This window comes from Gymnogyps californianus, chromosome 2, assembly GCF_018139145.2.
Source record: "Gymnogyps californianus isolate 813 chromosome 2, ASM1813914v2, whole genome shotgun sequence".
Lineage (NCBI taxonomy): Eukaryota > Metazoa > Chordata > Aves > Accipitriformes > Cathartidae > Gymnogyps > Gymnogyps californianus.
Window position 1 is genome coordinate 107,177,002 of NC_059472.1, and position 13,508 is coordinate 107,190,509.

At 40.7% G+C, this 13,508-nt stretch overlaps 1 protein-coding gene across 1 annotated transcript in view; it reads right to left on the reverse strand.

Annotated features, from left to right (window-relative positions):
• CNTNAP2 (contactin associated protein 2) overlaps positions 1 to 13,508 on the reverse strand; it is a 1,235,323-nt gene that overhangs the window by 116,091 nt on the left and 1,105,724 nt on the right. The gene's annotated exons all lie outside the window — the stretch shown is intronic.

Sequence of the window (13,508 nt, forward strand, 5' to 3'; positions counted from 1 at the left end):
CCCTGAAACAATGACATTAATTTTTGATTTCTGCAGCTTTCCAGTTTCCATAGTTTTTTTTAGGGAAATATGCATTTTGATAAAAAGTGGTGCAGAAGTAGTCTACATTTTTTCTCTTTTGAGGCGCAATTAATTTTTACACTGAACTAATAATGCAGTGGTAATGACCTATGTGAGATTTTATGGCTGAAAAAGAAATGGATTCTTAGCAAGCACTGCAGTGCTCCATTTATAGTGGATGATTCAAAACATGTTTAGAAATTTTACAAATGTCCATTAGGCTCTGCTAGACATTCCTCCAGGTCATCCTTGGCAAACTATATATTGATATTTATTATTAAACAGGGAGTATGATTAATAATATATAGATGATTTTGGGATGAAGACATATAATTTTGACATTTAGTTTATATAATTTTGGGGATGTAAATTATATTATGGTGGCAAAACATGAGATGAAAGGGTTACCAGAAAACAGATTATCAATGATAGCATTCACAAAGGAGGATACCAGACTTAAGAAAAGACAACCAAGAGTTCCATTTAATTTGTTTTTCTTACATATAAAATAAAAAAGCTGCAGCACCCTTTTAATTCTTCTGAAAAATCTCAGGTGCCCAATTATGGTCTCAGTGTTCCAGTACAGCTGTGGTTTCTTGTTTTGTTGAATTAATAAAACAGTCTGATAAAAATCTTACTCAGCAAGGCTATTAAATTGTGGTAGAAGCACCACTCCATGATAATTATCACTAACGATATTGATAAATAGCGGGAAATATTTTTGTACGTGACCTAATAGATTTTCACAAGGTTATGTCAGACTGAATTAAATGCATTTTTATGAAAACTAGAAGGATAGGAATAAACTTTTTACAGAGAATGTTCTTTCAAACAAAATTTATTATACAATTGACACCTTTGATTTTTTCCTGCAAAATTAACTATTTCTAAAAGAAAAAATTAAAAACATATTTTATTGCTGTTGTACTCTCTCTTCTTTGCTGAACAAAATAATTTCATTTCTGGAATGAACTGCCTTTCATAAGCCATGAATTTAATCTATTTGGCCTTTTGCACTTTACCAGACAGAAAATCTGTATGAGCCAAAGCTTGCCTTTAAAGAAATAAAGATGTTTTATTTTAGTGTTGTTATGTCTTATAACTTAAGCTGTTCTGCCAATAACTCAGCCAAATTAGAAATTAGAGTAAAATCTCTCCAGTACTTAAGCTGTATGTTGTGTTCAAGTCTATTTTCAAGGGGGTGTGTGTAATTATCCTTTACTTTTTGCTTTGAAGAACCGCCTCAGATCTCTTCACTGTCAGGCTTGAATTGCTTCCCAAAAGCCGTCTGTCTACAAGGCTGTAAAATAAGAACGCCTTAGCAGACTTTTCATCTTATTCTGAGGCAACTGATGGCACTGTTGATATTGCTCGTGGGTACCTTGAGCACAACCCCATCCAGGATTTTGAAAACCTCTGCAAGAATGCTTCTTTGTTTGCAAGCTCTTGGTCTTCTGGATGGAAGCATCTCTAATTTTTTAAAGGAAGATTATTCTTCCTTTAAAAGAGAAAGAGAAGGTGTAGAGAATTGGCAAATAGAGATTTTTCAAGTAGAAGTTCTGTGCCTGCATAGTCTAGCTTTATGCATGGCTTTAAACTGAAATCTGTATCATAGCCTAAAAGACTTATAATGTAATTTGTACTTATTGGAGAAAATTATTCACTCTGACATGAGTACCATTTGTATAAATTGATATTATGTTTCTATATTTAATCTTATAGTTAGGGAAGGAAAAGCATTCCAAAAAAATCTCGTCAAAGGCCATTTTCAGTGCATGTACCTGCTGACATGCTGAAAGTTAGAGAGGGCAGCATCTGTGGACTGTGCTGATCCATCCCCAAGCAACCTAAAAACATGACTCTTATAAACCAGAGGGGAGGAAACTTATTTGCTAGACTGACGGACTGAAAAAACATGAAGTATGTCAATGACAAGAGCTTTGCAGATGGGCAGAGCCTGCACAACAACGTCTCACATGCCAGTTATGTTGCTGGTTCTGACTCTTCATTCTCAGTTTCCATTGGAATGAATTTTTGAGTCTACAGATTAAGTATATTCTCCAACCAGAGGCATCTCTAGGTAAAATGATTGGTACTTGTACCTTAACAGAAATGGATGAACATCTGGTAACAGGCACATTAGTCAGAAATAGAAGACAAGAGAAATTGTACCCCCCAATAAATGAGACAGGGGATCTGGTGACAACTGACATGGAGAAGGCTGAGGTACTCAACAACTTTTTTCCTCAGTTTTCACTGGCAATTGCTTGTCCCACATCTCTTGAGTCCCTGAATCTCAGGGCAGGGACTGGGGGAATGAAGTGTTCAAGGTCAGGTTGGACAGGGCTTTGAGCACACCATGCTGTCCCTGCTCCTTTTTTTTCCTCTACCCCAGCTTTACTGCTGAGCATGGTGTTGTAGGGTATGGAGTATCCCTTTAGCCAATGGTCAACTGTCCCGGCTGTGTCCCTTTCCAACTTCTTTGCTACCCTCAGCCTACTGACAGGGGGAGAAGTGGGAAAGAGAGAAAGCTTTGATGCTGTGCAAGCACTGCTCAGCAATAGCCAAAACAGTGGTGTGGTATCAACACTGTTTTAGGCACAAGTGACTATTTATCCTCAGTGACCAACTGAACCAGAGCAGGATTTTTTCAGAAACATGTAGAAAATATGCTGCACAGGTCCCAGAGATTTCTACTGGTCAGTCACTTTGTAGCACATGATGTGGGTTTTCCTGATGATCATTTTATTTTCTATTTTGTCAAATACCATAAAACTCAAGCCAGTTGTTCTAAGAAATAAGAATGAGGATCATACATTGAACAAATGTCTGAAATTGCTTAATTATGAAATAAAAAAAGAAAATAAATGTGGGTTTTAGTTTATTCAGTCAGTACAAGGTTTTGTGATGGAAACTTCATAAAATTGAACAAGGGTGGATTTTTTATGTGCTCCTGCCCCATATATTCACTCAATAAAATGAGGCTTGTGGCTTAGTTTTACCCTTTCTGTGCCTTATGCAATTACATATAATGAAATCTGAACATGTTTCTTTCATCGATTTAATTTTCTAAGGTCTCGGGTCATTGTCAGCCATCTGTTCGGAACACAGAAGTGCAATGTTGGCAAACAAAATGCCCTTCTCACTCTTTGTTCTGTGTTCTTGTTTTTTAGCTCTATTCAGATCCCACCATTTACTCATCTTAAATCTGTGAGGCATTTGCCCATAAAAAGGAAGGGACATGACTGAGTCACCCTGCAGGAAGACCTAGATAGGCTGGAAGAGTGGGCTAACAAGAACCTTATGAAGTTCAACAAAGACAAATGTAAGGTCTTGCACCTGGGAAAACATAATCCAGGACTGCAGCACAGGCTGGGATCTAGCCGGCTGGGGAGCAGCTCTGTGGAAAGGGACCTGGGGGTCAAGCTCAATATGAGTGAACAGTGTACTGCTGTGGCAAAGAAAGCCAACAGGATGCTGGGTTGCATCAACAAGGGCATCACCAGCAGAGATAAAGAAGTCATTATCCCACTCTACTCAGCGCTTGCCAGACCACACCTGGAATACTGTGTTCAGTTTTGGTCCCCGCTATACAAAAAAGGTGTGGACAGGCTGGAGAAGGTCCAGAGAAGGGCCACAAAGATGATCAAAGGACTGGGAAGCCTGCCATACGAGGAAAGGCTGAGAGAGCTGGGTTTGTTCAGCCTTGAGAAAAGAAGGCTTAGCAGAGACCTTATCACCATGTTCCAGTATTTAAAGGGTGGCTACAAAGAAGATGGAGACTCCCTTTTTACAAGGAGTCACATGGAAAAGACAAGGGGTAATGGGTACAAGTTACTCCTGGGGAGATTCCGATTGGACACAAGAGGAAAATTTTTCACAATGAGAACAATCAGCCATTGGAATAATCTCCCCAGGGAAGTGGTGGATTCCCCAACATTGGACACTTCTAAGATTCGGCTGGACAGGGTGCTAGGCCATCTTGTCTAGACTGTGCTTTTGCCAAGAAAGGTTGGACCAGATGGTCCTTGAGGTCCCTTCCAACCTGGTATTCTATGATTCTATGATTCTATGAGTGCATTGTCTGTGGGATTCTGTGTTCCTCGGGTCCTTCTTTTCAAGGCTTTCTGGTAGACATGCTTTAGTTAAACACAAGTTCTGAGGCTCAGGAAGTAGCATGCACTTCTATGTCCTTTGCTATGCAGAAGGTCAGCCTAAATGAGCTTGTAAGACTTTTCTGGCATTCAAGATCTATGAACAGCTAGGTCTCCCATTTTCCTAGAACTCCTTGTGTTTCAAGTCTCTTTTTTTCCTGTTTTCCTAGTTTGATCCTTGTTGATAAGTTGGAGGCTAGGATCTCTAGCTATAATGAGGCTGCCAGCAAAGAAAGAGATGCTGACAGACAGGTGGGTGCTCACAAGATGCTAAGCAGTAGGTGGAGGTTCTCAAAAGACATCAGCTGTGAAAAAAAAAGAAGAGGAATTACAACCCTCCTCACAGCCAGTTTTGTATGCCTATCTCTCTCTTTCTTTCCTTCTCTCCCATTATCCTTTATCTGAAACACATACTGTCATCTGCTCCCTTGTACGTTGGTTCTCTTACCTCCACTGATGTATTTTTATACCCTTCAATGGGACTCACTGATGTTGTAGTTGACTTACATCAAAGAGTATAGTATCTAACTTCTTTAGGATCCTTTTGAAATCCTATTCTTAGAACATACATGCCTTGTTACGGCTAGAATCGGAGCTCACTCACTTGGCTGTAAAACAGGATACAACAATAAGCTATAAACTGTAGACTAAAACCTGCCAGACAGGTATTTCCCCCCTCCACTTTGCTTGCTTGTCCTGTGAAAACAACAGCTTGAAAATATTCTGTCTCTGTAAGGGCAACATCTGCCAAACTTGTTGGACAGTTTGTTTGTAAATACACCGCTGATGAAGGGCTCACTGACTAAACCAGTAGACAGAGTTCAGTGAAATGACTGAAAATGAATAAAAACTTAATCAATGGATAGAGATGCTAAACGTATCTAGAGCTAGTGGTTTATGTATCTCTATGGAATCCATCAGCAGGGTCAAGATCAGGTCTCATATCTGTAGTCACTGGAATCCTTCCCGTTGACTTTAGTAGACTCTGGATAGAAAAGAGAGCTTTCCAGGATTTGAAAGCAACTATCTTGTCCACCTTTCCCACTTACACTGAGACAGCTGAGTTTAAAGATAGTTTTATAAAGTCATCTCTAAATTACCTGCCCTGCTGCCCTCATTTGCACAAGGGTGAGAGATGGTCATGCCAATGCTGACATTGAAACAGCATTGATAAGTTGTTCCTGGCAGCTGAAAATATGTGGAAAGGGCTACAGATGCTACTCTGAAGTGCCATATTGGAACACAGAACCTGCTTTGAGGAGGCCACTTCTCAAGGGACACAACTAAAAATCAAAGCCACCAGAATAACATCTCAGAGAGAAATTGTTGATCCAAGTTGCTTGACTGCAATGCAGGAATTACTGCGTAGCTTGGCTGTCTGTTAATAATCAGGTAGTTGTCAAAAATCATGACCATATTTACAATAATTGGACTAAGCATCTGGAAGATTTCATCATTTATCTAAGTCCCAAATGAAATGGCCATTTGAACAAATGAGCGAAAGCATCACTCATTTAACAAAATGACATTGCACATCTATGCCCAAGACTGCAGTGATCCCTGAGCTAAGTGCCAAATGAACTAGCTCTGGAAGCTGCACAGCTGCATCAGCATGATGCTGTGCCAGGAGTAATTATTTCTAATGAGAGGCTATACTGCATCTAGGATCAAACCCAGCACAGCTGAGTGCTGATTTATGTGGACATGCTATCTTACTTAGAATTAGCTCAGGTATCTCTCTAATATGGGGGTTTATTGTACAGACTAGACACACTCTACATTTGCCTGTAGGTTAACAAGTCAAACAACAACAAAAAAATCACGCAACTTTACACTCTCTTGGATCTCATGCAGTCATTTATGTAAGTGTCAAGAAGGAAAAAAGGGTGAGTAAAGCTATCACTTTGATTTAACGTCATTTAACACCCACTTCTCATGGTATAAATCCGTCCACAAGATACGATACAATAACAAGTGAGGCTCAGTGTCTTTCTGAACCTTTAGAACAAGCTGATATTCTGTATGGAGTAAACAATCCATTGGACAATCACAGAATCACAGAACCATAGCATGTTTCAGGTTGGAAGGGACTTTTAAAGATCATCTAGTCCAACCCCCCCCACCATGGGCAGGGACATCTTTCACTAGATCAAGCTGCTCAAAGCCCCATCCAACCTGACCTTTAACACTTGCAAAGATGGGGCATCAACAACTTCTCTGGGCAACCTGGTCCAGTGTCTTACCACCCTCATTGCAAAGAATTTCTTCCTTGTAACCAATCTAAATCTACCCTCTTTCAGTTTCAAACTATTACCCCTTGCCACCTTGTCCTGTCACTACAAGTGTTCATAAAGTCTTTCTCTGTCTTTCTTGTAAGCCCCTTTTATATATTGAAAGCAGCAATAAGGTCTCCCCGGAGCCTTCTCTTCTCCAGGCTGAACAATCCCAGCTCTCTCAGCCTTTTTTCATAGAAAAGGTGTTCCAGCCCTGTGATCACTTCTGTGGCCCTCCTCTGGACCCACTCTAACAGGTCCATGTCTGTCTTGTGCTGGGGATCCCAGAGCTGGATGCAGTACTCCAGGAGGGTTCTCACCAGAGCAGCGGGGCAGAATCACCTCCCTCAACCTGCTGGCCACACTTCTTGTTATGCAGCCCAGGATACGATAGGTTTACTGGGCTGCAAGTGCACATTGCCAGCTCATGTCCAATTTTTTGTCCACCGGTACACCCCAGTCCTCCTCTGCAGGGCTGCTCTCAATCCATTCATCACCCCGTCTGTAGTGATACTGGGGATTGCCCCAACCCTGGTGCAGGACCTTGCACCTGGCCTTGTTGAACTTCATGAGATTCACATTGGCCGACTCCTCCAGCCTGTCTGGGTCCCTCTAGATGGCATGCCTTCCCTCAAGCTATCAACTGCACCACTCAGCTTGGTGTCATCTGCAAACTTGCTGAGAGTGCACTCAATCCCACTGTCTATGTCACTGATGAAGATAAATAGTATTGGTCCCAGTACAGACCCTTGAGGGACACCACTCGTTACTGGTTTCCACTTGGACACTGAACCATTGACTATAACTCTTTGGACACGGCCATACCGCCAGTTTATTATCCATCTAACAGTCCATCCATGAAATCCATATCTTTCCAATTTAGTGGCAAGAATGTTGTGAAGGACCATATTAAAAGCCTTACAGAAGTCCAGATGACATCAGTAGATCTTCCCTTGTCCACTGATGCAGTCACTCCATCGAATGCCACTTAGATTAGTCAGGCACAGTTTTCCCTTGGTGAAGACATGTTGGCTGTCGCTAATCACCTCCCTGTCATGCATATGCCTTGACATAGCTTCCAGGAGGATCTGTTCTATGATCTTACCAGGCAGAAAGGTGAGGATGACTGGTCGGTAGTTCCCAAGGTCCTCCTTTCTACACTTTTTAAAAATGGGTGTGACGTCTCTCCCTTTTTCCAATCACTGGGGACTTCACCTGAGTGCCATGACATTTCAAATATGATGGAGAGTGGCTTGGCAACTACATCAGCCAGTTCTCTCAGGACCCTGGGATGTATCTTGTCAGGTCCCATGGACTTATGTATGTTCAGATTCCTCAGGTGGTCTTGAACCTGAGTTGGGTTACAATGGGAGGGACTTTGTCCCCCAGTTCCTGCCTTGATGTTCAGGGCCTTGAGATATATGGGAAGAGAGGTTACTATATATTGAAAAATATTACTTCCCTGTGAAAAAGTAAGTACAATGACTGCTATTAGCATTAATATTTTGATGATATAACTGTAAAGTTAGTTTTTAAATATGAGTGATTTCAGACATTCTGTAACAGTATTACTGATTTCTGCTCAGTGAAATTCTTGTTGCCTGGAGAAAGTATTTTTAAAGACATTTTACCTTCAGTCGTAGGAAGTCTAGAAACATGTGTAAAAAGGAGAAGAGAAATTAACTTCTCAATGAAAGATGAAGGAATGAAAACATGTATAACTGAATGGCTTTAACCATTAAAGGTTTGGAAAAAAAAATACCATAATATTTAGAAAAGATACAAATAGGAATCCAAGGGTGTTTTTTTGCAAAGATTAAAGAAACTAATTTATGCTGAATAGGGTTTATTAAATTCCTCTTCAAATTCATCAGGAATACAGAATTTTTCAGAATGTCTGAAGACACATCTTTTCAGTGTGTTTTTATATAATGTTTTCATTTTGAAATTTTCATAGTATCCTGGAGACCAAAAAAACCGAATCAGAATGAAAAATAAAGAAAAAGGTTTTGTCACATGCAGAAAAGAGCATCCTCTGAAGTGCCTATCCTTCTCTTATTTTTGATCCTCATTTTCTCCACCATTTAGTCTGCAGCCCAAAGGCACTTGATTCAGTCTCTGCTGTGTGCAGTATCTACATCTGGTAGCTGCAAACTTGCAGTGACATTTTGTCCTGGTTTCAGCTAAGATAAAGTTAATTTTCTTCCTAGCAGCTGGTATAGTGCAGTGTTTTGGATTTAGTAGGAAAATAATTTTGATAACACACTGATGGTTTTAGTTGTTGCTAAGTAGTGGTTATACTAAGTCAAGGATTTTTCAACTTCTCATGCCCAGCCAGCAAGAAGGCTGGAGGGGCACAGGAAGCTGGGAGGGGACACAGCCAGGACAGCTGACCCAAACTGGCCAAAGGGATATTCCATACCATATGACATCATGCCCAGTATATAAACTGGGGAGAGTTGGCTGGGAGGGGCGAATCGCGGCTCGGGAACTAACTGGGCATCAGTCGGCAAGTGGTGAGTAATTGCCTTGTGCATCACTTGTTTTGTATATTCTAATTCTTTTAGTATTATTATTGTCATATTATTATTATCATTATCATTATTTTTCCTTCCTTTCTGTCCTATTAAACTGTCTTTATCTCAACCCATGAGTTTTATTTTTTTTCTATTCTCTCCCCACTGTGTGTGGGGGGAGTGAGGGAACAGCTGTGTGGTGCTTAGTTGCAGACTGGGGTTAAACCACGACACATTTCTTTGCGAATGGACAGGGAATTAGGTCTACTGAGAGACATTGTCCTGATTCAGCAAGAGCTGCTGTTTTCTTATGCATATGGCTATGTTGTCACATTGTAAGACAAGACTACACACAAATTGTTTTGCTGTATATTTAAAAGACCTGAACTGTAATACGTTATTGTCCTTCTTCCGTGATACTTCCACATCTTTGTTCTAGTAAGTTTTACAACTGGACCAGTAATTTCAACAACTGGACAAATAATAAGTCTGTCCTAGCTTTCTGTTTACAGGAACCAAGAGTCTTTGGACTAATGGGAATTACGTACATTAAAATCCTTCTTTCATAATTTCGTTTTATGACTGTTCAAATATATTTTCATATATCTGGCTGCCTGACTGAATAGCTAGCTGTTTTCTTGTTCCTTCATTGCCCGTGTTGGATTAGACTCCCTCTACTATAATTATCTTCGCCTATTGTCTCCATGCTAAGCCCTTCAAATTCATTATCCTCAACTGTGGTTTTAATCTTAGATATTCAATGTATACCAGTTGACTCAGAAGTACTGTACTACATTGCAACGTAGTCCTGGGAAATTCTGGGACTTCCATAGTCTGGGATTCCCAGACTACTGGGAAATATTGAGGAAAGAAGATGACAGAAAAAAATTGTGGGAAAGGCAAGTGAAGAGAAGGCAGATGGAAGCTGGAAGGTATGAAAGATAGTAACTAGTGGTGTACCCCTGGGGTCAATCTTGGTTCCAATCCTCTTCAAATCTTCGTTAATGATCTAGGTGATGACAGGGCAGAGCATACCCTCAGCAGGTTTGCAGATGTCACAAAACTGGGATGTCCATGCTGCCATCCAGGACCTCAACAGGCTGGAGAAATTGACTGACAGGAACCTCATGAAGTTCAGCAAGGGGAAGTGCAAAGTCCTTCACCTGGCGAGGAAAAACCCCATGCACCAATACATGCTGGAGGTCACTCAGCTGGACAGCAGCTTTGCAGAAAAGGCCCTGGGGGTCCTGGTGGAGACCAAGTTGAACATGAGCCAGCAATGCGCCCTGGTGGCAAAGAATGCAAATGGTATCCTGGGCTGCATTAGCAGGATTGTTGCCAGAAGGTTGAGGGAGGTGATCCTTCCCCTCTACTCGGCACTGGTGAGGCCACACCTGGAGTACTGTGCCCAGTTCTGGACTCCCCGGTACAAGAGAGGCATGGACATACAGGACAGAGTCCAGCAAAGGGCTAGTAAGATGATTAAGGGACTGGAGCACCTCACATATGATGAAAGGCTGAGAGAGCTGGGACTGTTCAGCCTGGACAAGAGAAGGCTCAGGAGGGACCTCATCAATGTATATAAATACCTGAAAGGAAGGCATAAAGAATATGGACCCAGGCTTTTTTCAGTGGTGCCCAATGACAGGACCAGAGGCAATGGGCACAAACTGAAACACAGGAGGTTCCCTCTGAACATCAGGAAACACTTTTTCAATGTGAGAATGACAACTCTCTGTGGGGATCTAGTTGAAGCCCACTGTAATTTTTTTCATCAACTTCAGCGAAAAAGAATGCTGATGGACTGTAGGACTATTAGTCTGCTGATGATAATCCGTTTGTTGTCTCTGTTTCCCTTGCTTAACCTCTAATGAATATGTGCCTCTCTGGATAGAATTGGAACATAACAGTGAGCTGGTTTGCTGAAGCTCATGCTAGATAAAACTACAGTGATAGTAGCAGGTAGAAGGAAGAAATTGAAGAGTATAGTAATTACCAGCAGTGTATCACTCACAGTAAATGTGGGTTTCTGGAGCATGGCACCAGGATGGCTTTTGTCTGTATTCATATGGCTATGGGATTCTAATAGTGTCTACTAAACAAGATTTTGCTAGTGTGATCTGTACTTCTGGCAGCTAAAATTGTGCATTACTGTTGTTTCCTGCATAATTCAGTTCCAAAAAGTAAATCACAAAGTCCTACATTGTCCATTTTTCTCCAGTGCATGATTAGTCCTCTTGGATTGCATTAGGAAAGCCAAAGAAATTAGTTTGTTACAAGTAAATATATAAAGAAATAAAAAATTACAGGTCATTATTCTGCTAGTCTGTTGGCTATTCTGCAGCATCGAGCTTAATTTTGCTGTGTACATGCCACTTGCACCAATATCCGTCCCTATCTACATATTCTGAAACATTTGCAGGTGTATTTCTGTGCTTCCTTAGTGCTGTTTTACATGAGTTCAGCTAGCAACACTATTCCCCGCCCCCCCCCCTTCTGTTTTTCAGTATTTAAGGGAATAATAGACTAGGATACTACTGTGTGGAGTAATTTCCTCAAGTGCACATTTACAGCTGCACTGTTTCAACAATACTAGTATTAAAAGTGGGCTATTCACTACCATAGTCTGCTCTCAAAAGGTTAAGAAGCTGCCTGTAGAAAGAGGCATATCTGTTAAATGCAGCACTTCTCAGTTACAGCTTGTTTCTGGTAGAGAGTGATTATGTCAGTGAGCCATTGTGTTTCCATGTACACACAAGATTAGATTACTCCTTTGGAGCAGAAGCTGGAGCAGAGAACAGTGCAGACTTACAGTCCTTCCCCGAGTTTTCCCTAGGGTGGTCCAACTTGCCATCTGACTGCAGCTGAGGGGGAACTTTAACTGCTGGAAACCTGTCTTGACCTTTTCCAAAGCACACAGGCTACCTGCAACTGGCTAAATGCTCTCCAGGTGCAAGATAGTAAAAAAAAAAGTAGTCCTGGCTTCTCTCACCTTGTGGACGGACACTAATTCTCTTTCTACTGGCAGATAACCACTTACACATATAATTTGCAATATTTTGGAAAGGCATAACTATACTAGAGCTCAATATGAAGGGAAATCAGAACTGAATACAGCACCTTCCTCATCATGAGTAAGCATCTGTGTGAAGACAAAGATAAGGAGGGATTTGGTTTTGGTAATAACTAAGAATCAGTTATTTTTGTTTCACTTTAAAATAAACTCAACTATCAACCAACCAATCAAACAGAAATACCAGTCTTCCTACACAGTAGATTAGATTGCTTTGGGGGACAGAAAATATTGCATTTAAATGAAAGTACCAAATTTTCTCATGAAAGATCATGCAAAGGCCAAATATGCCCTAAGAAGATAATAATTTATTATCATTATTTATTAATTACTTCAGTTACGCTAATTGCACTCCAGCTGTCTTGTAGATAAGCACTTGGAAACAACTCTCATATTTTTATGATTATATTTTAGTTGATGTAGCAATTTTCAGCCATGGACATCAAGAATGAAAAATAACATTATCAGTCGTGCATAAACAGGGAACCAAAGCGAAGACATGTGAAAGGACTTGTTTAAGGTCAAACATCAGGTGGTTAGAGCAGGGCTTGAAAAAATATCTACTTGGTTTACTTCTAAGGCAATAAATACAATTTCAGATAGATGACGTTACCTCCCATCCATCCACTCCTCTTCCAATAACTACTTAGCTGCCTGGAAGGAAGGAAGGAACGGTGACTCAGTTGAAGGTCTTGTTGATTCATCTCATGAGAGTTACTAAAGCTTAAAAAAATACAACAGCAGTATCTTCTGGTCTCTTGTGAGAGATGATTCACACAAAGGGAGCTGTAGTCAGTGCACTGAGTGGAAGAAGAGAGGAGGCGTGTGCTTTCCTGTCTGTAGTGGGTTATAATATACTCCATTATATCCTTTTAACTGCAACACTTTACCACGAAACTGAATTGGTCCCATGCAACAGAAGACACCACAACAAGAGGAACGCACATCAAAACAGAGCTCTCCCATGCAGCATATAAAGGGTTTTGTGTAACTGGTAGTTATTTTTTATTGGATGAAAGGCAAAATAAAAGTGGATCCTAACGCTCATGAAATCAGATTATGTCTGAGCATGGTGAAGTATCAGAGAGATTTCTGAGAGGAGGGCACAGCTTCTTTTCCTGTGAAAAATTGCTATGAAGTTGTCATGGTTCAAGCAGATACGAAGGATATCAACCCTCCTCTCGAATACATCATATTTGAATGTCATAAAAATCAGCCAAAACTGTAAATTGTGCATCATACTAAAAGTGGTAAGAGCCTGGTGCAGGCCTGAAAAGTAGACATCAAGATGGTCACTCTTCTGTGGTGTGATTTTGAGAAAGCACATTGCCCGTGTCCTTTTCTTCCTCTTCTGAGGTGTTTTTCTTATTCTGTAATTTGTGTATTAGTTGTAGGTTCTGCTATAGACTGTGGTTAAGACTTATAAAGGTAT